Genomic DNA, 26,565 nt, shown 5'->3' with positions numbered 1-26,565 from the left:
GCTTATTAGCTTATTATAAGCAAACTGGAAACTGTAACTCTACAACATGCACAAATTCCAAAAATAAGATATAAATAAGATATTATGAAAGTTTTCTTGGAAAGAGGACTAATTGAACTGGGAAGTTAAAAATGAATTCCAATTCATTTTATAATTAATTATTGTTATGACATAAAAATTGTATAGTGTGTGGAAAATACATCAGAAAACACAATTTCATCATCCCAACAAATCTGTTATCTGTGTTATACATCTTTCAAGCATGTTTTCACATGTATACATATATAGATTTTCACTGTCAAAGCATCCCTACTCAGAGGAAGTCTGAAATTATACCAGGCTCCATAACTTTGCTTTAACTAATGTTTTTTGGTTGAAGGGTAAGGTGGTCTCCATTTCAAACTCTAGAAAAAAAGTATCACTTCCTGTTGGGAGTGACCTCATCTGTGTGTGTGTTTGTGTGTGTGTGACCCACATCCTGTGTGTGTGTGTGTATATGTTGGTTTGGGGATTTTTTTTAAAATAGAAGTATGGTTGCTTTACAGTGTTGTGTTAATTTATGCTGTATAGCAAAGCAATTCAAATATATATATATATATGTATGTATGTATGTATACACACACACACACACACTTTTAAATTCTTGTCCATGATGGTTTATCACAGGATATTGAATATAGTTCTTTGTGCTATATAGTAGGACCTATTGTTTATCCATTCTGTATATAGTAGTTTGCACGTGCTAACCCCAGTCTCCCACTCCATCCCTTCCCTAATCCTTTCCTTCTTGACAACTAGAAGTCTGTTCTCTGTGTCTGTGAATCTCTGTTCTCTGTTTCTGTCTCATAGATTGGTTCATTTTTAGATTGCACATATAAGTAATATCATATGGTATTTGTCTCTCTCTTTATGACTTCACTTAGTATATTAATCTCTAGTTGCACCATTTTGAGGTATTTTTTTAAATGACATATGTTTTGCTACTTTAGTTATTTTATCAAATAATGTAACATTTGATATACAGGCAGATCCAGTGAATTTCTTCTTGGTGTACTATAAGAGTAATATTAAACACTGCTGCTGCTGCTAAGTCACTTCAGTCGTGTCTGACTCTGTGTGACCCTATAGACGGCAGCCCACCAGGCTCCCCCATCCCTGGGATTCTCCAGGCAAGAACACTGGAGTAGGTTGCCATTTCCTTAAACACTACGTGATTACAAATATGTTTTTTGCACTCAAGTTCATGTCACATAATTAATTTAATATAAACTTATTGAATCTAAAAGAATGAGATTCATTTCTGTGATCACTATTTGTTAGAATCCTATTCCCTACCTCTTACCTATAAAGGAACACTGTGCAAATCCGCTCTGTTTGAGAGACCTGGTTCTTATCAGAACAGTGAGTGATAAAGGTGATGAGAACGTGTAAGGTGTCTGCTTGACAGTTTCCTTGGTGAATGGGAAGTAGCCACAGTGCTTGGCCAAAGTGAGCTGTACTTCTGCTCTCGCTTTGCCAGATGAATTGTACTGTCAATACAACTGCATACTGAAACTCATGAATGAAAACCAACAGTATTTCTCCAAGCCTAAACTTCTAGCACCTATTTTCCTTTTCCATTCTGACATTGTGGTTAAAATGTGATTTTTTTAATGAGTTTTTTTAATTATGAATGCAACTCTGACGATATATCAGGATAGGCCATTTTGATAAAAATAGTACTTGTTTTATCTCAACATTTGCTATTTAGGAATTAGCTTTTTAGTGGTAAAATTACTTTTTGTTTATTTTTGTGGTTTTATATGAGCTACTTATTAATTTACTCACTTATTTGTTTTTTGCTGGTAGAGGGTATATTATGGAGATAACCAGCTAAAACATCTGAATAAACAATGCAATTATCTGAATAGTTCACCTACATCATGCCTGACATCTGGATACTGGAAATTATTCTCAATTTCTATTTGGATGACTATAAGTGATACTATAGGAAAGTTCTGACCAAACTAGATAGCATATTAAACAGCAGAGATATTACTTTGCCAACAAAGGTCTGTCTAGTCAAGGCTATGGTTTTTCCAGTAGTCATGTATGGATGTGAGAGTTGGACTGTGAAGAAAGCTGAGTGCTGAAGAATTGATGCTTTTGAACTGTGGTGTTTGAGAAGACTCTTGAGAGTCCCTTGGACTGCAAGGAGATCCAACCAGTCCATCCTAAAGGAGACCAGCCCTGGGTGTTCATTGGAAGGACTGATGCTGAGGCTGAAACTCCAATACTTTGGCCACCTCATGTGAAGAGTTGACTCATTGGAAAAGACCCTGATGCAGGGAGAGATTGGGGGCAGGAGGAGAAGGGGACGAGAGGATGAGATGGCTGGATGGCATCACTGACTCGATGGACATGAGTTTGGGTGAACTCCAGGAGTTGGTGATGGACAGGGAGGCCTGGCGTGCTGAGGTTCATGGGGTCAGACATGACTGAGTGACTGAACTGAACTGAAGTGATATTAAACTCAATCACTCTCAGACACCACTTGCATTAAAACAACTCAGATCATTCAACTTGCAGGGTATCCATGAAGTGAATCCCTGTTGTGCAGTTCAACAACAAAAATAAAAAGGCTGTTATACACAGTGGCATAGTCACTAAGGAAGAATTCCAAGGACAGTACACAGAATTCCTGGGAATTCTTGGCTCTCAGCCCATTCACTTGCTCACTTACTCATTCTCCCACTTACCCAATAAGTATATGCAGTGCTGTTACAGACACACTTTGGTTTTGGAAATGATGCACTGGAGTAGTATTATTTAAATTTCCTTCTAGAGAAAATTTCTCTGCTGCCCATTTACCCTCCATATTGCCATTCTTAAACTTCTGGCTATTTTTGACCAAGTGTATTGTATGGGGCTTTCTGAAATGGCAGTCCCTGCCTTTTGTGTACTGGGAGCACATTATTCTAAAAGTTACTCTAGAGAGGGGGAGTGAAGAATACACCATCCACTTGGAAGATGTGTTGAAGAGCCATCCTCACTGGAGCCATCCTGTGAGATTAACTTTCTGTTTGTGCTTTGTTATTGTTGGGGCTTCTCACGTGGCTCAGTGGTAAAGAATCTGCCTGCTGATAATGCAGGAGACACAAGAGACTCTGGTTCAATCCCTGGGTTGGGAAGATCCACTGGAAGAGGAAATGGCAACCCGCTCCAGTATTCCTGCCTAGAAAATTCCATGCACAAAGAAGCCTGATGGGCTGCAGTCCAAGCCTGGTGAGCTGCAATCCATTGGGTCGCAGAGTCAGACACGACTGAGCAACTGAGCATACATTGTTATTGTTGAGCATTCTCTGTCTCTCTCTCTCTCTCCCCCCTCCCCCCTCCCCCCACACCTTGCCCTCTCTCTCCTTCTCCCTCTTCTCACTGTCATTTCAATCACAAAGTGCTCTGCAGGTGTGATTCATCATTGAAAATACACTCTTGTTACAGACAATTTAGTTTATGTGCTGGAGCAAATGCAGAGTTACAGACAATTTATTTCATGCAACCAGGAAGTTTTCGTATAGGATCATAGCTCCTACTTGGAGGAGCTAAGGACAACAGAAAAGGATTCAGCAGGTTTATGTACAGTTAAAGCAAAAGAAAGGGAGACAGTTTGTGAGCAGCTGAAGCGTTGCAGAAAAGGGAGAGTTTGTGTCTCTCACTGTCTGTACTGCCTTTGATCATTCTCCATTGTAGAAATTATTTTTGTGGACAGACAAAGGCAGAAGCAGAAAACGACAGTATAAATTAGAATTCATCCCTTGTCAGAAAGCGACAGGTGTATCTTAAGGGAAGTATAACAGTGTGTGTTTTCTGCATGAGCAACAACCTATGGGAACTAGAATCTAGGAGGCAGCTGGGAATTGGTAGGACAAGAATCAGAAGTCAAAATGGGGGAGGGAGGAGAAAATCGGGGAAAGCTTTGCATAGTGCCAGGGCCCAAGCCAAGGTTTCAAGACTTGAAAGATCCTACTCAGGGCAGAAGAGGGAATCAGTACATTCTCAGAGATCTACTGGTGACTGACACATCTCAGGGCTGACAGCTTCCAGGGAGAGACAACCACACACACACACACCCTTCCCTGGTCCTGTAGACAGATGAAATTCAGTCCTATAGTAAAATAGAGGTTCTTTGTGACAACAGGGACTGTATAGTCCATGGAATTCTCCAGGCCAGAATACTAGAGTGGGTAGCTGTTCCCTTCTCCCGGCAATCTTCCCAACACAGGGATCAAACCCAGGTCTCCCACATTGCAGGCAAATTCTTTACCATCTGGGCCACCAGGGAAGCCCAAGAATACTGGAATGGGTAGCCTATCTCTTCTCCAGTGGATCTTCCTGACTCAGGAATCCAACTGGGGTCTCCTGCATCACAGGTGCATTCTTTACTAGCTGAGCTACCAGCGTAGCTGAGAGCAGGCCAGGGTGGGTTTGTCATATGAGTTACATTATTTTCAACTTCTCATCCCTTTGGGGGTAGACTTATATGCCTCATCTTTTGATAATGGTAAATTCTTTTTTGATATTTTGATTGCCTTCTTCATGGATATATTACCCTTGGATGTAGTATTCTGAGTGAGTGAAAGTTGCTCAGTCGTGTCTGACTCTTTGCAACCCCATGGACTGTATAGTCCATGGAATTCCCCAGGCCAGAATACTGGAGTGGGTAACCTTTCCCTTCTCCAGAGGATCTTCCAAACCCAGGGATCAAACCCAGGTCTCCCTCATTTCAGGCAGATTCTTTAGCAGCTGAGCCACAGAGGAAGCCCAAGAATACTAGAATGCGTAGCCTATCCCTTCTCCAGGGGATCTTCCTAACCCAGGAATCGAACCAGGATCTCCTGCAATTCCGGCGGATTCTTTACCAACTGAGCTGTCAGAGAAGCCCAGTATTCTATGTTGCTTTTATTGAAAATAAGAAATCTGTTTTGTGTAAAAGAGAAAAAGAAGTTTACTAATTACTCTTCTCAGATGTTAATTGTATTACCAGTACTTATTTACTTGGAATCTTTGCATAATAATCACAAGCTTTGATGTATGCTACAGTATTGATGTACTGTAATGTAAATATAAATTCCATTTGTATTAGAGAATTCTCTGCACAGCTTCTCTGAAGTTAATGAATCTGTACAATACATCACAGACTGAGTATTTCTTCCTCTTTTTGATGTGATGTGAGTGGATTATATTATATAAACATTTGACCCTTTTTCTCAAAGAGGCTGAGATTATTCCAAGAGAAAGACTTGTGTCTTTTACTTGTCATTGATCACAGTTTACAATTCTCCAGATGTATTGAATAAGTAGAGAGTATCAGATATTTGAAATTTTTCATTTAATTAGCTTTTAATTAACTTTCTATGTCCTTTAATGAGAATCCCAGTTCTTTGTAATCATACAGAGTTCGTGACTCCTATGCTTCCTTAATGCCACTGAAACCGTAATTTTAAATAATAATTGGTTACTTAAAATATAGTACCATGGTAGATAAGCTATAAGTCTATGGCTTTGAATTAGCATGCTCTTTGACAAAGTTTTTATCCCACTGCTTTGGGAACCAGAAAATTTAAGAAAGAGTTGTTTAAAATTGTATAAAACCCAGAAGTAGCAAAAAACGAGTTCTTAAATCATGTGACACAAATATTAGTGAACCAGATAAGTAAAAATTGAACTGACCCGAGAATTACCTCTATCCCTCACCTCCATCTCTACTCCACCCCCACCACCCCCAAGAGAGCCCAGCACAATGTGGGGAAGAACATACTCAATGAGCTAGTGGGTCAAAAAATTTTTTTACTAAAAAATCTAAATTCTTTAAAGGTAAAAATTCTACTCTTGCCTGAAATACTGTAGTTTTCTATAATATTGTTGAGGTCTTCTATAAAATGTCACTGAACTGATGTCGCCATTCACCATTTTGTGATGATTGATCTAAGATTGTGATGAATCTTGCCTTTGAACATTATAGTAAAAATAGTTTAAAGGGTAAACAAAAAGAATTATAAGGCAGCGGGTGACATGTTTTATTACCTGAGAACAAAATATACTTAAGAAACCTACTTATGTTAAAACTGATGATTATTGATGTACTCTCCTTATTTGATAGTAGTGTTAACTAGAAAACTAAACAACTTGTTCAAAATTGCAAAGCAAGAGTTTTGCTTTCATTTAGTAAGTCCAGTAATATATATATATATATATATAAAAGTCCATTATGGGTTAGCTGGAAATATGAAGTATATTCCAAAGCATTAAAATTTCATCTTTTAATATTTTATTTGAAAGTATTTCCATTCTAAATTTATTTTCATGCATTTAGTTGGAATTCATCACAATTAGCCAAACTTATACTTAGATTTTCCATCCTCATAAATCTTTTTGCTCCAAAGATAAAGCTTAACAGTATTGTTTATTGTTTCCTGTAAACTGCAGACCAGTGAAATATTGACAGAGAATGTTTGTATTTGATACATTAAGTGATAAAGCTTCAATCAGTTACCTAAAGATAATATTTTAAAATGTAATATTTCTCACTAATATCAACAGATTTTCCTTGCATTTATCCTAAGTTTTTCATTTAATCCGATCATGCCTGCTGCAGGGCACTTCTGTTGTTGCTGTTGTTGTTCAGATGCTTAGTCATGTCCAACTCTCTGCGACCCCATGGACTTCAGCATGCTAGCCTCCTCTGTCCTCCACTATCTCCAGGAATTTGCTTAAATTCATGTCCATTGAGTCAGTGATGCCATCCAATCAGCTCATCCTCTGCCACCCGCTTCTCCTTTTGCCTTCGATCTTTTCCAGCATCAGGGTCTTTTCCAGTGAGTCAGCTCTTCACATCAGGTGGCCAAAGTACTGAAGCTTTAACTTCAATGTCAGTCCTTCCAATGAATATTCAGGGTTGATTTCCTTTAGGATTGACTAGTTTGGTCTCCTTGAAGTCCAAGGGATGTTCTGGAGTCTTCTCCAACACCACAGTTCGAAAGCATCTATTCTTTGGTGCTCAGCCTTCTTTATGGTCCAACTCTCACATCTGTACATGACTACTGGAAAAACCTTAGCCTTGACTATACGGACCTTCATTGGCAAAGTGTATCTCTGCTTTATAATATGCTGTCTATGTTGGTCACAGCTTTTCTTCCAATGAGCAAGCATCTTTTAATTTCATGGCTGCAATCACCATCCACAGTGATTTTGGAATCCAAGAAAATAAAATCTGTCACTGCTTCCACTTTTCCCCTTGTATTTGCCAGGAAGTGATGGGGCTAGATGCCATGATCTTTTCTGATGTTGAGTTTCAAGCCAGTCTTTTCATTCTCCTCTTTCACCCTTATCAAGAGGCTCTTTAGTTCCTCTTCTCTTTCTGCCATTAGGATGGTATTACCTGCATATCTGAAGTTGTTGATATTTCTCCCGGCAATCTTGATTCCAGCTTGTGCTTCATCCAGCCTGGCATTTCACATGATGTACTCTGCATAGAAGTTAAATAAGCAGGGTGACAGTTTATAGCCTTTATGTATTCCTTTCCCAATTTTGAACCAGTTAGTTGTTCCAAGTCCGGTTCTAACTGTTGCTTCTTGACCCATATAAAGATTTCTCAGGAGATAGGTAAAATTATCTGTTACTCCCGTCTCTTAAAGAATTTCCCACAGTTTGTTGTGATCCACACAGTCAAAGACTTTAGCATAGGGCACTTTCATCACTGGGTTATTCTAGAAGTGGAAATGTAGGTGAACAGTATGATCCTCACTAGTGTTCTCTCTCAAGGTTTACTCCCAAGCTCAAAGCCAATCCAGGGTGGAGAGAGTCCAGACCCTGAAGGGAGACCCTCACGTGCCAGATGGGTCACTGTACATCAAACCAAGTAAATATCTAAACCCCCATATCTCCCAGACAACATCTCATAGAAACTTAGAAAGCAAGAATCTTTGATCACTTTTACTCTGTTATTAAAAGACTGATTACTTATTCAGAAACACTTGAATTCTGATGCCTCTGAGACAGTGGCTGTAAGACATTTTTATCTCTTTACCCTCTTAAAAATTATCGAAGCCTCCCAAAGGGCTTTTTATTGTGTGAATTGTATTTATGAATTTTTCCATATTAGATATTAAAATTGAAAGATGTATAACATTTTTGTTTAGTTTTAGGAGGAATAAAGTCATTATATATTAAAAAGAAATAGTTTCCTTTTAAAAGAAAATAATTACATTTTCCTAAACAAGTTAATGAGGTGATGGCATAGTTTTATATTTTAGCAAATCTCAATACTGTCTGGCCTAATAGAAAAGAACTGGATTCTCATATCTGCTCTTGCAATCAATTTATTGTGATCGATTATTTTGTTTGAAGTTTTAGAAGAAAATCAAGCCCCACAGAAACAAGTAGTTGGAGAGGAAAGGATCTTATTGACCTCCTAAAATTATATCAGAGACATACAGGGATCCAAGGACCTCACTTAGAGAATCTCTGCTCCAGAAAATACAAGGTCTTATTTCATCCAGTGGTTGGAGAAACTAACAACTGAAGAGCCCCAGTTTCAGTATTCAGAAATTACAATGAGACTCTGTTCCAAGAATCACAAAAGTCCATCAGCAAACACTGCTTTGTGAGACGTGTTCTTGTAATTCAAAGCTTGTGTGGCCCAGCAGAGTCATTTTAGCCCACAGCCGTCTCCTATATTCTGATATGCTGCCCTTCAAACATTTTAAAGTTCATAAAACCCTACATTCTGACATCTAGATGCCTTGAAACTTGAAGGACAATAGTCAGTTCAAACCTCTTATGTAAAGCCTTGGAATTTCTACCAATTTCTGGTATAAAATATCTGAGAAGACGTGTCCCAGTTCTGAGACACCATAGTACTTTGCAACCAAACACATTATGGGTATGGTTCTTTCATTCCCTTGCCAATGATAAATACCTTAATTTTTTGTGGTTCTGAAAGTGCTTGGTTGACTCCTGATCCTATATATATATATACCTTTTCAGCTGTTGTCTTTTTCCTCGGGGATATATTTTGCATCTCTGGAGTCTCTGAACAAATCATTGTAAACCAAATTACTTCTTCATAATGGAACTTCTTATCTCCCTTAAGATGTTACAGTTCAATTCCTTTATCTTTGAGATGACACTAAGAAGGACCAAATGACTTTCCCTAGGGTACACAGAGAGTAGAACAGAATTTATATCTATCCCTTTATGAACTCTTAACAATAGCGTGGCTAGACTTTCTAGTGGACTGAACTAAATATGGCCCTAGAATGGGAGCCACGCTCATGACCTCCCAGAGTTGAAACATTCTATAATTGCCCCACCACTAACCCTAAAGGCCAACATTGTATTAGTGTTAAGGGAGGTGGGGACCTTCCTTTTAGATCCATAAATTGTTCAGGATCTCTAAGAATGAAGGGCAACCCTGAATCAAACCAATTAAGGTCAGAGAAGATCTCTCCAAGGAAGAAGCAGTTCTGAAAAGTTGTGTCCAGTTATTATGATATTGCTGACTTATATTTAATAATCATAAGGGATTTGATTTAGGTCATACCTGAATGGTCTAGTAGTTTTCCCTACTTTCTTCAGTTTAAGTCTGAATTTGGCAATAAGGAGTTCATGATCTGAGCCACAGTCAGCTCCCAGTCTTGTTTTTGCTGACTGTATAGAGCTTCTCCATCTTTGGCTGCAAAGAATATAATCAATCTGATTTCGATGTTGACCATCTGGTGATGTCCAAGTGTAGAGTCTTCTCTTGCGTCGTTGGAAGAGGGTGTTTGCTATGATCAGGGAATTTTCTTGGCAAAACTCTATTAGCCTTTGCTCTGCTTCATTCCGTACTCCAAGGCCAAATTTGCCTGTTACTCCAGGTGTTTCTTGACTTCCTACTTTTGCATTCCAGTCCCCTATAATGAAAAGGACATCTTTGGTGGGTGTTAGTTCTAAAAGGTCTTGTAGATCTTCATAGAACCATTCAACTTCAGCTTCTTCAGCATTACTGGTTGGGGCATGGGCTTGGATTACCATGATATTGAATGGTTTGCCTTGGAAACGAACAAAGATCATTCTGTCATTTTTGAGATTGCATCCAAGTACTGCATTTCAGACTCTTTTGTTGACCATGATGGCTACTCCATTTCTTCTGAGGGATTCCTGCCCACAGTAGTAGATATAATGGTCATCTGAGTTAAATTCACCCATTCCAGTCCATTTCAGTTTGCTGATTCCTAGAATGTCGACATTCACTCTTGCCATCTCTTGTTTGACCACTTCCAATTTGCCTTGATTCATGGCCCTGACATTCCAGGTTCCTATGCAATATTGCTCTTTACAGCATTGGACCTTGCTTCTATCACCAGGCACATCCACAGCTGGGAATTGTTTTTGCTTTGGCTCCATCCCTTCATTCTTTCTGGAGTTATTTCTCCACTAATCTCCAGTAGCATATTGGGCACCTACTGACCTGGGGAGTTTCTCTTTCAGTATCCTATCATTTTGCCTTTTCATACTGTTCATGGGTTCTCAAGAATATCAAAGTGGTTTGCCATTCCCTTCTCCAGTGGACCACATTCTGTCAGACCTCTCCACCATGACCCATCCCTCTTGGGTGGCCCCTCACAGTATGGCTTAGTTTCATTGAGTTAGACCAGGCTGTGGTCCGTGTGATCAGATTAGCTAGTTTTCTGTGATTATGATTTCAGTGTGTCTGCCCTCTGATGCCATTTCGCAACACCTACCATCTTACTTGGGTTCCTCTTACCTTGGATGTGGGGTATCTCTTCATGGCTCTCCAGCAAAGCGCAGCCGCTGCTCCTTACCTTGGACAAGTCACCCCTCCTGACCTTGAAAGTGGCATAGCTCCTCTCGGCCCTTCTGCGCCTGAGCAGCTGCCACTACTTGGTTGTGGGTTTGCTCCTCTCCACCATCACCCCTGACCTCGGACATGGGGTAGCTCCTATCAGGCGCCGCCTCTGTCCTAGGACATGGGGTAGCTCCTCTTGGCCGCTCCTGCACCGTTGCAGCCTGGCACTCTCGGTCACAGCCCCTCACCTTGGGCGTGGGGTAGCTCCTCTTGGCCATGCTTTGTGACATTGTACAGGAGACAGGGATCAACACCATCCCCATGGAAAAGAAATGCAAAAAAGCAAAATGGCTGTCTGAGGAGGCCTTACAAATAGCTATAAAAAGAAGAGAAGTGAAAAGGAAAGATATAAGCAGCTGAATGCAGAGTTCCAAAGAATAGCAAGGAAAGATAAGAAAGCCTTCTTCAGTGATCAATGCAAAGAAATAGAGGAAAACAACAAAATGGGAAAGACTAGAGATCTCTTCAAGAAAATTAGAGATACCAAGGGAACATTTCATGCAAAGATGGGCTCGAAAAAGGACAGAAATGGTATGGACCTAACAGAATCAGAAGATATTAAGAAGAGGTGGCAAGAATACACAGAAGAACTGTACAAAAAAGATCTTCATGACCCAGATAATCACGATGGTGTGATCACTCACCTAGAGCCAAACATCCTGGAATGTGAAGTCAAGTGGGCCTTAGAAAGCATCACTACGAAGAAAGCTAGTGGAGGTGATGGAATTCCAGTTGAGCTATTTAAAATCCTGAAAGATGATGCTGTGAAAGCACTGCACTCAATATGCCAGGAAATTTGGAAAACTCAGTAGTGGCCACAGGACTGGAAAAGGTCAGTTTTCATCCCAATCCCAAAGAAAGGCAATGCCAAAGAATGCTCAAACTACTGCACAATTGTACTCATCTCACACGCTAGTAAAGCAATGCTCAAAATTCTCCAAGCCAGGCTTCAGGAATACGTGAACCATGAACTTCCAGATGTTCAAGCTGGTTTTAAAAAAGGCAGAGGAACCAGAGATCAAATTACCAACATCCACTGGGTCATCGAAAAAGCAAGAGAGTTCCAGAAAAACATCAATTTCTGCTTTCTTGACTATGCCAAAGCCTTTGACTGTGTGGATCACAATAAACTGTGGAAAATTCTGAAAGAGATGGGAATACCAGACCACCTGACCTGCCTCTTGAGAAACCTATATGCAGGTCAGGAAGCAACAGTTAGAACTGGACATGGAACAACAGACTGGTTCCAAATAGGAAAAGGAGTACGTCAAGGCTGTATATTGTCATCCTGCTTATTTAATTTTTTATGCATAGTACATCATGAGAAACGCTGTGCTGGAAGAAGCACAAGCTGGAATCAAGATTGCCGGGAGAAATATCAATAACCTCAGATATGCAGATGATACCACTCTTATGGCAGAAAGTGAAGAGAAACTAAAAAGCCTCTTGATGAAAGAGAGAGAGGAGAGTGAAAAAGTTGGCTTAAAACTCAACATTCAGAAAATGAAAATCATGGCATCTGGTCCCATCACTTCATGGGAAATAGATGGGGAAACAGTGTCAGACTTTATTTTTTGGGCTCCAAAATCACTGCAGATGGTGATTGCAGCCATGAAATTAAAAGAGGCTTACTCCTTGGAAGGAAAATTATGACCAACCTAGATAGCATGTTAAAAAGCAGAGACATTACTTTGCCAACAAATGTTCATCTAGTCAAGGCTATGGTTTTTCCAGTGGTCACGTATGGATGTGAGAGTTGGACTGTGAAGAAAGTTGAGCGCCAAAGAATTGATGATTTTGAACTGTGGTGTTGGAGAAGACTCTTGTGAGTCCCTTGGACTGCAAGGAGATCTAACCAGTGCATCCTAAAGGAGATCAGTCCTGGGTGTTCTTTGGAAGGAATGATGCCGAAGGTGAAACTCCAGTACTTTGTTTGTCCACCTCATGTGAAGAGTTGACTCATTGGAAAAGACCCTGATGCTGGGAGGGATTGAGGGCAGGAGGAGAAGGGGACGACAGAAGATGAGATGGCTGGATGGCATCACCGACTCGATGGATGTGAGTTTGGGTGAACTCCGGGGGTTGGTGATGGACAGGGAGGCCTGGCGTGCTGCAGTCCATGGGTTCGCAAAGATTTGGACACGACTGAGCGACTGAACTGAATTGACTTATATTTAGGAATATCGAATGGGTAAAAAGTTCTTCTAATATTAGGGATCAAATATGCCTTAATAGATCTTGATTCTTTAAGGCAGAGATGTTGGCTTCTCCATGAAACAGGTTTGAGTACTTCTTAGTTGCCTCCTCCTCAGGGAGGAAAAAAAATGACTTCCCTGGGAGCTATCCATGGTGCTCATCTCAGGACATCATTTTTTCAGCCTGCTTTGCCAGCTTAGGTCTACTACTTCCAAGTAGTTCTAGAATTTCAAGCTCCTTTGTGAGTTTTGTGATTATTGCTTGAAGCAGCGCCTATGTTTTTCATACCCAGAGGCCTTGTGCTGCAAGTTAATAATGTCATCCCTGCTCCCTACCTGTTCCTCTCTTTCTTTGTGGCAGTTTTATCTTTTCATGAATTTTCAGCCCCGCTATTGCTCCTGGCTTGGTCTCCACTAGTCCAGGCACATTGCCCTGCCTGAGACAAAGCAGCAGCCAAGACTCATCTTAAGAGTAAACAGTAAGCATGATTTAATGATGACAGGAGAAACCACCTTGCCCCAGAGCCTTTTTCCCTTGTAGACTTGCAATTTGACAAAGCTCATATTTGGTGATGCAGATCAAAGAACAACAGGGACTGGATTTACAAAGGCACTGGGTTAAACACTTTAGATACTTTACCTAATTAACATTCACAACATCCCCTTGAGATAAATATCATTATCCCCCAATTTATGGTCAAAAGAACCAAGACTCCAAGAGGTTAATAACATGTCTAACTTAGCAGAACTAGTATGTGGCAGAGGCAGTTTTGTCTTTCATTCTGTCTGACTGCACCCAGTGCATTCTGCAAGGCTGAATGCAGTCTACAAGAATTGCAGGTATCTTTAAATTCATTGTTATTTACATGTAATTGACATTCGTATTGTATTAATTGACATTAATATCTCTTTGATTTAGGCACTCCATCATTTCTGTGTCACATGTTCATTCACCCTTCTCTAACTAAGGTTAGAGAAGATGTATGTTCTTTACAAACCAACTGATTGAGTGCAGGTATAAAGCTGTGTCATCATAAACATCTAACCCATCTCTCTATACCATGTAACAGACAATTAAGTCACAGTGATTTGCTCTAGGCCAGAAGCTCACTGACCATCACAAGGCATCTATACTTTTTTTGAGCTTAAGAGATATCATTAACAACACAAAGCCCCAAAGCCAATGTGAAGGGAAATTTTGTAAGTGATGGAGTTAAGCTTTGTTCTTTGGGAGGTAGAGGTGATTATCTCCATCAGCTTTTCGCACTTTTCCAGTTCATTTTCTGTTTTCACTTAATCTTCAGCCTCTCCTAATTTCAAAGTCCCAGGGCTCAGAGAACTAACGCTGGGCTAAGCACTTGGTTGACCAGCCAACTAGTCTTTTACCTATGATATGATGCCATTGATAAGTTTACCTCATCCTTCTTTTAAGATACTCAACAGATGGCTTTTGGTAGATATATAGACTCCTCTTTTATGTCATTTCATAGGACTTTACTTTTTCTTTTTTTGTACTGTTTACAGTATTACATATTTACTGTCAAAATAAAACATGAAAAAGAACATTCATCCTGTTTTATTCCAAGTTGAGGACTTCATTTTAACTGTGCGGTACAGCAGTCAAAGGTTGTCTTCACCATTCCCACAAGGCCCAAAGGTCCTCTTCAGTTTTAAAGTACCCAGGCATGTCCCAAAGTCACTTCATGGTGGTGGGACAAGGACTTTTGGTAACTGCTAGGCATGATGGTCAAGTACCCACCCAGAGACCTTTAAGCCTGCTCTCCAGACCTGCTCCAAAGTGTTCCTGGGATCTAAGTGCCTCTTTGTAGGTAGTGGTCATGCCTTTAGCACGCTGGCTCAGCCTTGTCCCCTGGCAGTGGACCTTATCATACCACTGGCCCCCCTGGGACTCCTGTCTTTACCCTTCTTCCTCAGCCTCCCCTTCTGTTTCTCTTTCATTCCTTTAATCCCTTCCCATCAAAGCCATATTTCCTTATCATTAGTGATTCTTGGATTATCTGGAAATTTTAAAAAATTTTCTTAAATCCAAAGTTGACACCATTAACAACGAAAAAAGAATGTTTCACTTCTGAATGGCAGTGAACTCTTTCTTTCAGAACACACCCTTTAATCCCTATAAAGCAAGAGAATTGCCTGTGTTCTTTCCTACAGAGTACTATATTCCCCACCCTGAATAGGTCTAATTATCAATTCAAGGTTAAGGGCTCCTTTCATATCAGCAAAGGGTTAAATGTTTATACCACACTTTATACATATGAAAGAATGTGATTAAATATCACGTAAATTCTCAGTTTCCTAGAACACCATGTTATATGGTATTGCAGGATGAATGTTTACATCTCCCCAAAATTGAAGCTCTAATCACACCCCACCCTCAGTGTGATGAGGTTGGGAAGTAGGGTCTTTGGGAGTTAATTAGTTTTAGATGGGGTCTTGAGGGTGGGGCCCTCCTATCAGGATTAGTGTCTCTGTAAGAAGAGGAAGCAATCAGAGCTGTCTGCCTCTTCCTTGTGAGGACACAGGAAGAAAACTGCAGGTCAGGAAAAGAGCCCTCACCAGAAGCCAACCATGCTGCACTCTGATTTTGAACTTCAAGTCTCCAGAGCTCTGAGAAAAAAAAATTCTGTTTTTCAAGCTTCCTATTTTATAGTACTCTGTTAGGGCAACCCAAGCAAACCAAGACATATTATCTTCCATATGCATTTCTTTGTTTATTTATTCATTCTTCTACTTTAAAATTAAAATCACATTTGTGCTACATGTTTTTTTTTAACAGTTTCTCCTTCATAACTCCTGATGATGCCATACCATACTATTATATGCCCCTGTCTTTTGCATTAATTTCCTGGGGCTGGCTACTGAAACAGATTACCACAAACTTGATAATTTAAAACAATAGAAATTTATTATATCACAGTTCTGGAGGCCAGAAGTCTAAAATCAAGTCTTTTGACAGGACTGAACTGTCCCCTGAGATTCTAGGCGGAAACTGTTCCTTGCCTCCTCTAGCCAATGGAGGATGCAGCTGTTCATTGGATTTTTGCTATGTCACTTGCAAAACTCCGCCTTCATCTTCACAGTGCCTTCTCCACTGTATGTGTGTGTCTATCTCAAAATTCCCTCTGCCCCTCCTGAATAAGCATAGTTGTGAAAATGTTAGGGCCCACTAAAATAACCCAAGCTAAACACCTAGTCTCAAGATCCTTTATTTAATCACATTTTTTGCCATCTAAGGTAATAATCTCTATTTTGCCACATGAGGTATTATTCACAGGTTCTGAGGATTAGAAAGAAAATACACATTTGGGGGGAGTGGCATCTTTTTTCAGCTTACCACAGTCCATCTTCTTGCCCCCCAAAATTCACATCCAACCTGTATCCTATCCCAATATCCTCCCAAGTCTCAACTTATCATACCATCAGTGTAAGCCTAAAACTTACATCTAAGGATTATTGGCTCAGAAGTCCTAAGTCTCATTGTGTAAATCACCTAAATCAAGTAGGTGTGAGCTGGGTATGTTTCATTGTGGGGCAAACTTCTTTTCTATCTGTGGACCTACTAAACTATAAGTAAAGTTATTTACTTCCAAATTACAGTGGTGGGACAGGCATAGAATAACCTTAGGGACATTTCCATTCCGTAAGGGAAAAAATGAAAGAATGTGGTGTCCATCATTCGTAGTCATACATTTTTGCTGGCCATCAATAGTTCTGCATTTTTTCCCAGTGACATGACACTTCTCATAACATGGGATCTTTATCTTGACGTTTCCCCACTCTTAGGGTTGATATTAAATTTTTGAGGCAAATCAAAAGACCCCAAAAGCCATATAGGTTTTCTTTTCGCTCTATTTAGTTTTGTTGTTTTCTTACATGTATTATAAATAAATGAAAGTTAAACAGCTTCTCTTGAAAGTCAGTCAGAAGCTTTTGATAAATTAGTGCTTGAATGAGGGTCCTCCATGTTGTATGAATCAGCCAGACTAGCTTCTCCTGGCTTGGAAAATTCTGTCCTGTATTCCTAAGATTTGACTATTTTTAGTGCCTTTAATTGTATCATCTGATATGCAGCAGACACAATCTTCTGTGCATACAATATTTTACATGTCAAAGTAGTATCAAAGTGTATTTGTAGACAATTAAAATGACAACTAAAATTACAATTAGAAGTGCAAACGTTAAAAATGAAACATATATGGTGGTACCATTACAAATAGCTCAACTGAAGTGGCACACAGATAACAGAAACAGATAACATACAGCTAAGGCTTCCCTGGTGGCTCAGTGGTAAAGAATCCGCCTGCCAATGTGGATTTGATCCCAGGTTTGATCCCTCGGTTGGGAGGATCCTCTGGAAAAGGGAATGGCAATCCACTCCAGTATTCTTGCCTAGGAAATCCTATAAACAGAGGAGCCTGGCAGGCTACAGTCCATGAGGTCACAGTGTTGGGTACAACTTAGCAATTGAATATGCACGCACACACACTTGCATGCCCAGGGAAAATAAGTGACAACTTACTCATCTGCTTAGTACCTGTTGAATTGTCTCAAGATTGACTGTGAGATACTTCCCAATTTCAGAAATGTCAAACAGCAAACTATGTTTATCTTAGACTTTAGGATATGGTATTCCCATATAATTTAATATTTTTATAGTATCATTTTTAATGGCTGCATATTCTTTTACTGTTTGGGTGCATACAACTCATCTCTTATTAAGTAGTTTGTTTTCAATCTTTCTATTACTGAAGTTTGTAGTAATTATCCTGGCACTGAAATGGAGCTCAGATATTTAACATTTATTCCAGAAAATATCTTAATGGGAATTAAGTATTCTGGATTAGTATGCTAAAAGAAAATACCATTTTTATCTCAATTCCTTATTTGTTTTTCTTCATTACTCTCATTTTAACTTACCAGTGTGTTCTTTGGAGAAATTAACTAGGTAGTTCATCAGTTACTCATACCTTATCCTTATACTTGTTGTTCAGTTGCTCAGTTGTGTCCAACTCTTCAGCTCCTTGGGCTGCAGCATGCCAGGCTTCCCTGTCCTTCACTATCTCCTGGAGTTTGCTCAAACTCATGTCCATTGAGTCAATGATGCCATCCAACCACCTCATCCTCTGTCACCCCTTCTCCTCCTGCCTTCAATCTTTCCCAGCATCAGGGTCTTTTCCAATGAGTCAGCTCTTTGCATCAGGTGGCCAAAGTATTGGAGCTTCAGCTTTAGCATCAGTCCTTCGAAAGCGTATTCAGGGTTGATTTCCTTTAGCATTGACTAGTTTGATCTCCTTACAGTGCAATGGACTCTCAAGAATCTTCTCCAACAACACAGTCAGAAAGAATCAATTCTTCAGTGCTCAGCCTTCTTTATGGTCCAACTCTCACCTCCATACATGACTACTGGAAAAACCATAGCTTTGGCTATAGGGACCTCTGTCTGCAAAGTAATGTCTCTGCTATCTAGGTTGGTCATAGCTTTTCTTCCAAGGAGCAAGCATCTTTTAATTTCATGGCTGCATGCACTAGAAAGACCCAAGGAAAGAGGCTTGGACTTGGTGGCTATGAGAAAAGAGAGCTTAAAGGGAAAGGCCTGGACCATGAGAGAGGGTCACTGAAGTCCAGTCCTGCCCACTTAGAGGGCCACATAAGAATCAGTAGAGAATATACCTGTTGAATGGGCAGGTGGTGACACATGCTGAAAAGAATGATAGAGGATGTTGTCTTAATATACACCAGGGATTCAACTGATCAAGACACGTAATTTTACACCCTCACCACTACCCTTTCTCTGCTGTAAGATGGCAGGTGCAAATAGTGGACAAAAGGATGATGCCAGAGAGGGAAGAGCTCTGGACAGTAGGGGTGTGTGGGCCCCTGAGTCACAGGCTCAGTGTTTGTATTCATTAGTAGAAGAGGAGGGTGACAGCCTGGAATTGTGTGTAGGGACGCACCTCACCGGGGGCAGCCATGGAAACTTCCTCTGAGAGTAACAATCATTTGATCCATATATTTTCCCCTCTCCCTATTATCTCAAGCTTTTTTTTAGAGTTTTTTTTTTTAATTGAAATAGTTGATATACAATATTGTATTAAATTCTGCTATACAGAAAAGTGATTCAGTTACATGTATATTTTCTTTTTCATTTTCTTTTCTATTATGGCTTATCACAGGATAGTGCATATAGTTTTCTCTATGCTATATAGTAGGATCTTGTTGTTTATCCATTCTATATATAGTAGTTTGCATCTGCTAATCCCAAACTCCCAATCTTTCCCTCTTTACTCCCACTCCTTGGGAACTATAGGTCTGGGTTTATTTTTTCAACATGTTGCTTTACCAAATACTACGATTCATTTTGATCAGTCACCATGTTCCTCCATCGTTTCCAATGTATTCTCAATGGTCTCTTTGTCCAGTCTGCTTCCTGTATACTTAGATTCAGATCAGATTCAAGCTGATCCAAAAAAGTCACGTACAGAAGTGAAGCAGGCAAAATCCCTTTGAGGAAAAAAAGCATGAGAAGAGCGGAGGGGCATCCACTGGTTTGACGAAGCTGTGGGTGGTGGCCGAGTGCCCTCACTGAGGTCTCTAATTAGACCAATTTCTTCTTCAAAGACAGACTCCTGTGTATGTATGGTGTGTGTGAGGCATTCTGGCTCTTGTATCTGACCTGCAGTACCCAGAAGGGTGCTAGACCCGCATTGTTCAGGCTCCAAAAAGAAGAAAGGAGTCCATTGTCTCTTGATAAAAGCCTAAAATAGAACTCCCCTTTCCAATGCTGCATGACATTGGAAAAACGCAACTCTTGTCTTCTAATTTACTATAACTTCTGGGTTATGTGTCCACAATGTTCCTCTCTAGGTTTCTCTGACTCTATTTCAGAGTCCTTTCTTCATGTATAATGAGATACATCTTTTTGGGGGTTGAATCACATTTCATTTTTTTGTTTGTTTTAAGCTAAATTTAGTACAGTGTGTCTAAGTTCTTAATGGTGTTGGCAACAATTCCCAAATTAAAAAGCTCTTCAGATTTCACTAGCGACGTGTTGTTTTCTTTTTTCAAACATTCTCATGGTGTTAACATAATAACTAATATTTGTACAGTGCTTTACAGTTTATGAAATACTTTAAAACCTATCATCGTCTGACAGGGAGTATTATTCCGAACTCTTTTACCAAGGCAGAGTGAGGCTTAAAGATACAACTGGTTTGTTGAAGGGTACACAGCCACTCAGAGCTGAGATTGAAGCAGGTCTTCTGGCTCCAAATGTCATGCCCTTCATATCACATAGCACTGCCTCCCTAGTGTCTGTCCATGGGTTTCCACATGAGACATCATATATAGAAAATGTAAGTGTTATTATTTAACATGTAAGAGAATACAAAGGTCCATATAGTCAAAGCTATGGGTTTTTCCAGTAATCGTGTATGAATGTGAGAGTTGGACCATAGAGAAGGCTGAGCACCGAAGAATTGATGCTTTTGAACTGTGTTGTTGGAGAAGACTCTTGAGAATCCCTTGGACAGCAAGGAGATCCAACCAGTCCAATCTAAAGGAAATCAGTCCTGGATATTCATTAGAAAGACTGATGCTGAAGCTGAAGCTCCAGTACTTGGGGCACCTGATACTAAGAGCAGACTCATTAGAAAAGACTCTGATGCTGAGAAAGATTGAAGGCAGGAGGAGAAGGGGATGACAGAGGACAAGGTGGTTAGATGACTTCACCAACTCAATAGACATGAATTTGAGCAAGCTCTGAGAGACAGTCAAAGACAGGGAAGCCTTCCATGCCGCAGTCCATAGAGTCGCAAAGAGTTGGATACAACTGAGTGTCTAAACAACAACAAGAGAATAAATCTCAGCATCTAGAAAGATGTTCCAAATATTAGTTTTGGTCAAAAATGGGTCATTTTGCTCTTGTTCACATGAAAATCATACATAAGCAGTAGCTGATGCTTTTAAAGATATTAATAGTTCACATTTACAGAGTAGTTACCATACACCATACTTAGCATACACTCAGTTCAGTTCAATTCAGTTCAGTCGCTCAGAACTTTCCAAATACTATTTCAGTTAATACTCACACACACCCATGAAAGGAAGCACTAGGGTCTTAGCTCAGGCTTCTCTAACAGAATCCTACAGACCAAGGAGATAGTTTAAACATTTTATCCCCACAATTCTGGAGGAATTCCAAGATCACAGATGTGCCAGAATGATTGAGTTCTTGTTGCGAACCCTCTTCCTGGCAGAGAAGCTGCCTTCTCCCTGTATTCTCACATGGCAGAAAGAGGTCCCTTCTTCTTCTTATGAGGACATTAGTCCCATCATTGGGGCTTCACCTTAATGACCCTATTACCTAACCACCTCCCAAACCTTACATTTCAAAAATACTATTACATTTAAGGGTTACAGCTTCAGCATATGAATTTGAAAGAAGAATGTGAACAGACCATAGCAACCAGGATTATCCTCATTTTGTAGACAAGCAAATGAGTTGTAAGAGATTGTGTAAGTCACTCAAGCTAGTAAGTAGTAGGCTGGGAACTTGAACCCATGAAAAAATGGCTCCTATGAGCAGAGTCTTCACTAAACCATAAGGATTAAGATGTCTGGTTCTATAATCAAGCTTAGGTTAGAGTTTTAGCTGCACAGGCAACTGGCTGTATTAAATTGGATGAATATTTAATCTCTCTGAAAGCTGGTGTGTTTTTTGTTTTTTTTTTTTTCATCTGTCAAATGACTCAATAAGTTAACAAAAATTGGCGGCTAATTAGGAGTCAATAAGTGGGAGCTAGTATTGTTCTACTGATGCTACACACAGCTTCCTTTATTTCTGAACTACATACTAAACACCTGCCGTGTGTATCAGACTTTCTTTGCACATTCATTGTTTACAAGTTCCATCTCCTCAGTACCCCCAAGATGAGCACACCCAAGGTTAACCAGGCGCTTTCCCTTCCTTCTTGCTGTTTGAAGGATCCTCTCACCATATGGAGTCAGGTTACTCACTTGTAGCTTCCTGTCATTGCTGTTGTTGAGAATGAGTTGGTAACTCCATCATCTTTTGTTTTGCAACATTGTATCTCTGCCTAATGCTCCTTCTTAAAATCATTGGAATTCCTATGACTATTTTCCAGGGATAATTGAGTACACCCTCTCTGAGGAACATCAGTCTGTTTCACTGCAGACATCCCCCATTTACAAAACATGATTTAAAACCAAAAGCTTCCATCTTGAGGCCCTTCTCTCTTTCTTTTCTGCTTATAGAAAACCATGGGCTGATTAATGCCTCAGAGTCAGAAGGGTGATTGTTGGTTGCTTCTCTACCCTTAAGTGGATTTGTTCCCAGGCCCCTTAGCCCTGACTGTCAATTGTCTTTCCCTAAGATTTTTGTTTTCCCCCTTCCTCAGCCCTTAAAACTTACTCAGCAAACTTTCATTTTCCTTTTGACCTGCAAGGATTTGGTAAATACACTTGTTCAGTCTCACTGTGCTCAGCAGGAAGGGCAGTGTTTTTATACATAGAATTGTAGCTTACATAATGCTCTTCTTATAAGGCCAAGAACAAAAACTCTTTAAGTTCAATGTCAGACCTGATACGATTGTGATAAGACAAATGCAAAATGCCTTTAATTGGAACAGATGTTTTATTATCTGAATATTTATGTAAATTCAGACCACACAGCCCATGTAGCCAAAAGTAGAATACAGTGAAGCATAAAATTGTAAATTGCTCATGTGGATGAGGTTTATTGATATTATAAAATGTCATGGTAAAACTTTTTATCAAATCTCATTTTGTCACACAATATTAAAATAATAATAATAATAAAACAGTGAGAGTTGTGAGTAATACTGACATAATTGACACGGACTCTCTTTGGATTCATAGCGCTTACTCCAGACACTTGGTGTTCAACCTTCAGCAGGTGGCTTGAATTAAGTCCTGGCAAGCCTGGAGAATCCCAGGGACGGGAAGCCTGGTAGGCTGCTGTCTATGGGTTGCACAGAGTCGGACACGACTGAAGCGACTTAGCAGCAGCAGCAGCAGCAGCAGAGCCTTCCCACAGCAGTGAAGCTGACACATAGGAAGATCTGCCATTGGCAAGGGTTTAGCTTCACCTGGAAATAAGCTGCCGGTGTGGAAACTGCTGAATCTGATAATAGTGTGGCTGTAACTTTAGCAAAACAGCTGCTTCCTTTATAAATCCCTAATGTTTTTGTGTAGAACTAAAATGTGGTCAGTTTGGTGGGACACCCATAATTGAATGAAGTAGGGAGAAACAGATAGAAAAGGGGGAAGGCAAATGAATCAGTTCATTCATCATTTACTTTATGTGAGCAAAACCTAATGTTCTTTAATAGAAGGTATTGCTCTTACTCGGGCTTCCCTGTTGGCTCAGATGGTAAAGAATCTGCCTGCAGTGTGGGAGACCTGGGTTCAGTCCCTGGGTTGAGAAGATTCCCTGAAGGAGGGCGTGACAACCTACTCCAGTATTCTTGCCTGGAGAATCCCATGGACTGGCAGGCTACAGTTCATAGGGTCACAAAGAGTCTGACACGACTGAGCGACTAAGCACAACACAGTATATTGCTGTTATTCATGTAGCATTGGAACTCAGTTAACATAATGATCTCTCTGTCATCATTGAAGATGATTAATTAATAGCCCTACATTGAAGATAATTAAATGAAAGCAAAAAGAGGAAGAAAAGAATATTCTTTGAGAGATTCATGAAAACTCTTCTGACCTTTTTTGAATGTTTATGTTGGGTATAATATTCAGTTCAGTCGGTCAGTTGTGTCCGACTCTTGGCGACCCCATGGACCACAGCACGCCAGGCTTCCCTGTCCATTACCAACTCCTGGAGCTTATTCAAACTCATGTCCATCGAGTCGGTGATGCCATTCAACCATCTCATCCTCTGTCATCCCCTTCTCCTCCTCCCTTCAGCCTTTCCCAGCATCAGGGTCTTTGCAAATGAGTCAGTTCTTCGCATCAGGTGGCCAAAGTATTGGAGTTTCAGCTTCAGCATCATTCTTTCCAATGAATATTCAGACTGATTTCCTTTAGGATGGACTGGTTGGATACAAGCTGGTTGAGTAATATAAGCTGTCTGGGTATAATATATGCTTTTTATATAGATTTTTAATCCTCATAACACCCTGTGAGATAGATACTGTTTTTCTTTTCTTTTTTAGTAGACTTTATTTTTTAGGCAGTGTCAGATCCATGGCAAAACTGACCAGAAAGTGCAGAGATTTCCCACATATCCCCTGCCCCTGCACATGCACAGCCTCTCCCACTATCAGTATTGCCACCAGAGTGGTACATTTGTTACAGTTGATGAACTTACAGCTATACAGAGTTATCACCCAAAATCCATGGTTTACATTAGGGTTCATTCCTGATGTGCATTCTGTGGGTTTGGACAAATGTATAAAGATATGCACCTACTATTATTAGGAACTATTCATTCCCATTTTATACCAGATGATTGGAAAAGGTCTGCTGAATCTAGCCATGAGGAGGCTTATCTGTGACCCCGATGAGGGCAGCTTTAAGAGAGTTGTTGGGCAAGAGTGGGAAGAAAACCTGAGTTTCTTATTAACAGAGTCTGTGAATGGGGCACTTACACATTCACTTACATGGATGACACGCTGCCTGTTTCTCATCCAGGAATTTTGGCTGCAGTGTGCTCTTAACCTTCATAGTAACCTACCTCTTAGTGTCTCATTTGCTTAAATAGTTCCTAAGTTTCCAAAACACTTTCAATCCAATACAGTTTGGTTGCCACAGTCCTGTAAGACATACTAGCTTCATTGTACAGACTAACAGCAGAGGCACAGAGAGATTTCAAATGATTTGCCAAGAGTGCAAAGCTAGTTGCTAGTGAAAAAATATGAGAACGAAGGAACAGCATGCTACTCTGGAGCTCAACAATCTTTAGAACCCATTAATCTTTGGCTCAGGTTCCCACAAACGCAGCTAATGGTGTGCTACATCATCTCTCTGATGGGTGTGAGGGGAGCTTCTGTGGTGATTGAAAGGATCCAGGAGACTCTGTCCTCCCCTCTTCTCCCCGTGTGCTGGGCAAAGGCCACTGACATGGTGATGTTATTGGACTAAATTCACCTGAGGGCACCTGGCATATTGCCATTTCCTGGTTTAAAGTAAGTCGTATTACCCAGCTCGCCAGTCCAGGAAAGTAAAAGGCAGGCAGTGCAAGTTCAAGGTCATAGAGGGAATCAAAAAAGAGCCCAGGCTGTGCCAGTTCTTAAGCAACATCACTTCTTCTTGTGCACAGACAGGACATTTCACACTTTGGTTTGTTGACATCCGAGTCATATTCGTGGGTCTACAAGAATTATTGTTGACTACAGAGATTCAGAAACATGAATCCAAGGACTGTTCTACAGAATAAACTCTCCTGTAAATATTTTTTGGAGCCCAGTCAGTAAAAAAAGCAAACATATGTTGGCCCAGTCATTATTTACCCAAACAGGGATGAAAGGAAAAAAAAGGAACAGTAGTCTTTGATCTCATTTTCTACCAGTTTACAAGTTTATTTGCTTGTGGCTGTGACTGTAACATCAAGTTAACCCAGTTTCCAGGCCATTATTGCTCTGAGGCAAAGCAACTTTTCAGTTGCTGTCATCATGGCCTGTACGTATGGGAAAACTTCAGAGATTACTCAGACATCAGCAAAAAACTAATTATTTGAGTGAGAGTTCCATGAACCATGTGAGTCCTTGGTCTGGAAGGCACAATCCATTTATTCCTGAGGTCATGGAAAGTAACACAGGCTGCCCTAACAACCACAGTGATTCCTCTTTAGAAGCATTCAAATATGGATCTTAGAGAATGGAATATGAATTATGAAAGGCTCTCTTTTAAAATCTCCTTCTTTAACAAGCCAGTTCCTCCAGTTTCACTGCTGGACCTCTTTGCTATTAAATCAAGCAGATAATAGAAAAGAAGAAAACAGACAATATACTCAAAGTGAGTTGACTTCTTTTTATTGTGTTGTGTCTGCATCTTTGATTCTTCCCATTTTGTGTGTGTGTGTGTATGTGTTTTTCCATCCATCTTTCTTTGCTTGATTTTTTTCAAATACCTCATTAACAGTGGCCACTTCTGCCTCTTCTATTTTTAATATGTGAAGTGTTTTATTTCTCTTCCATTTCTGCTTATGCTGCCATCATCTTCTCACTCTCTTTTCAAGTGACTGAGTTTGCACAAGGTTTTATATTTTTAAACACTCATTCTAACAAAGTTCTTTGAAGAAAGGAATACAGTCTTAAATATAAATCAGTCTGAGCCAAACGAAAGCATGCTCAAGCAAGGCATTAAATCCCCCCTCTGATTTCCAAAACTACACTGAAAAATAGCTTAGGTTAGCTAGACAGCATGTGGCAAAGGTGGAAAACAGGAGTATGAAGAGCCCCTGGTTAT

At 40.1% G+C, this 26,565-nt stretch overlaps 1 protein-coding gene across 7 annotated transcripts in view; it reads left to right on the top strand.

Moving 5' to 3' along the window:
- B3GALT1 (beta-1,3-galactosyltransferase 1) overlaps nt 1-26,565 on the top strand; it is a 625,710-nt gene that overhangs the window by 469,179 nt on the left and 129,966 nt on the right. The window lies entirely within an intron of this gene.

This window comes from Bos javanicus, chromosome 2 (assembly GCF_032452875.1).
Source record: "Bos javanicus breed banteng chromosome 2, ARS-OSU_banteng_1.0, whole genome shotgun sequence".
NCBI classification, from domain to species: Eukaryota; Metazoa; Chordata; class Mammalia; order Artiodactyla; family Bovidae; genus Bos; species Bos javanicus.
This window is presented reverse-complemented; position numbering and strand designations above follow the sequence as displayed.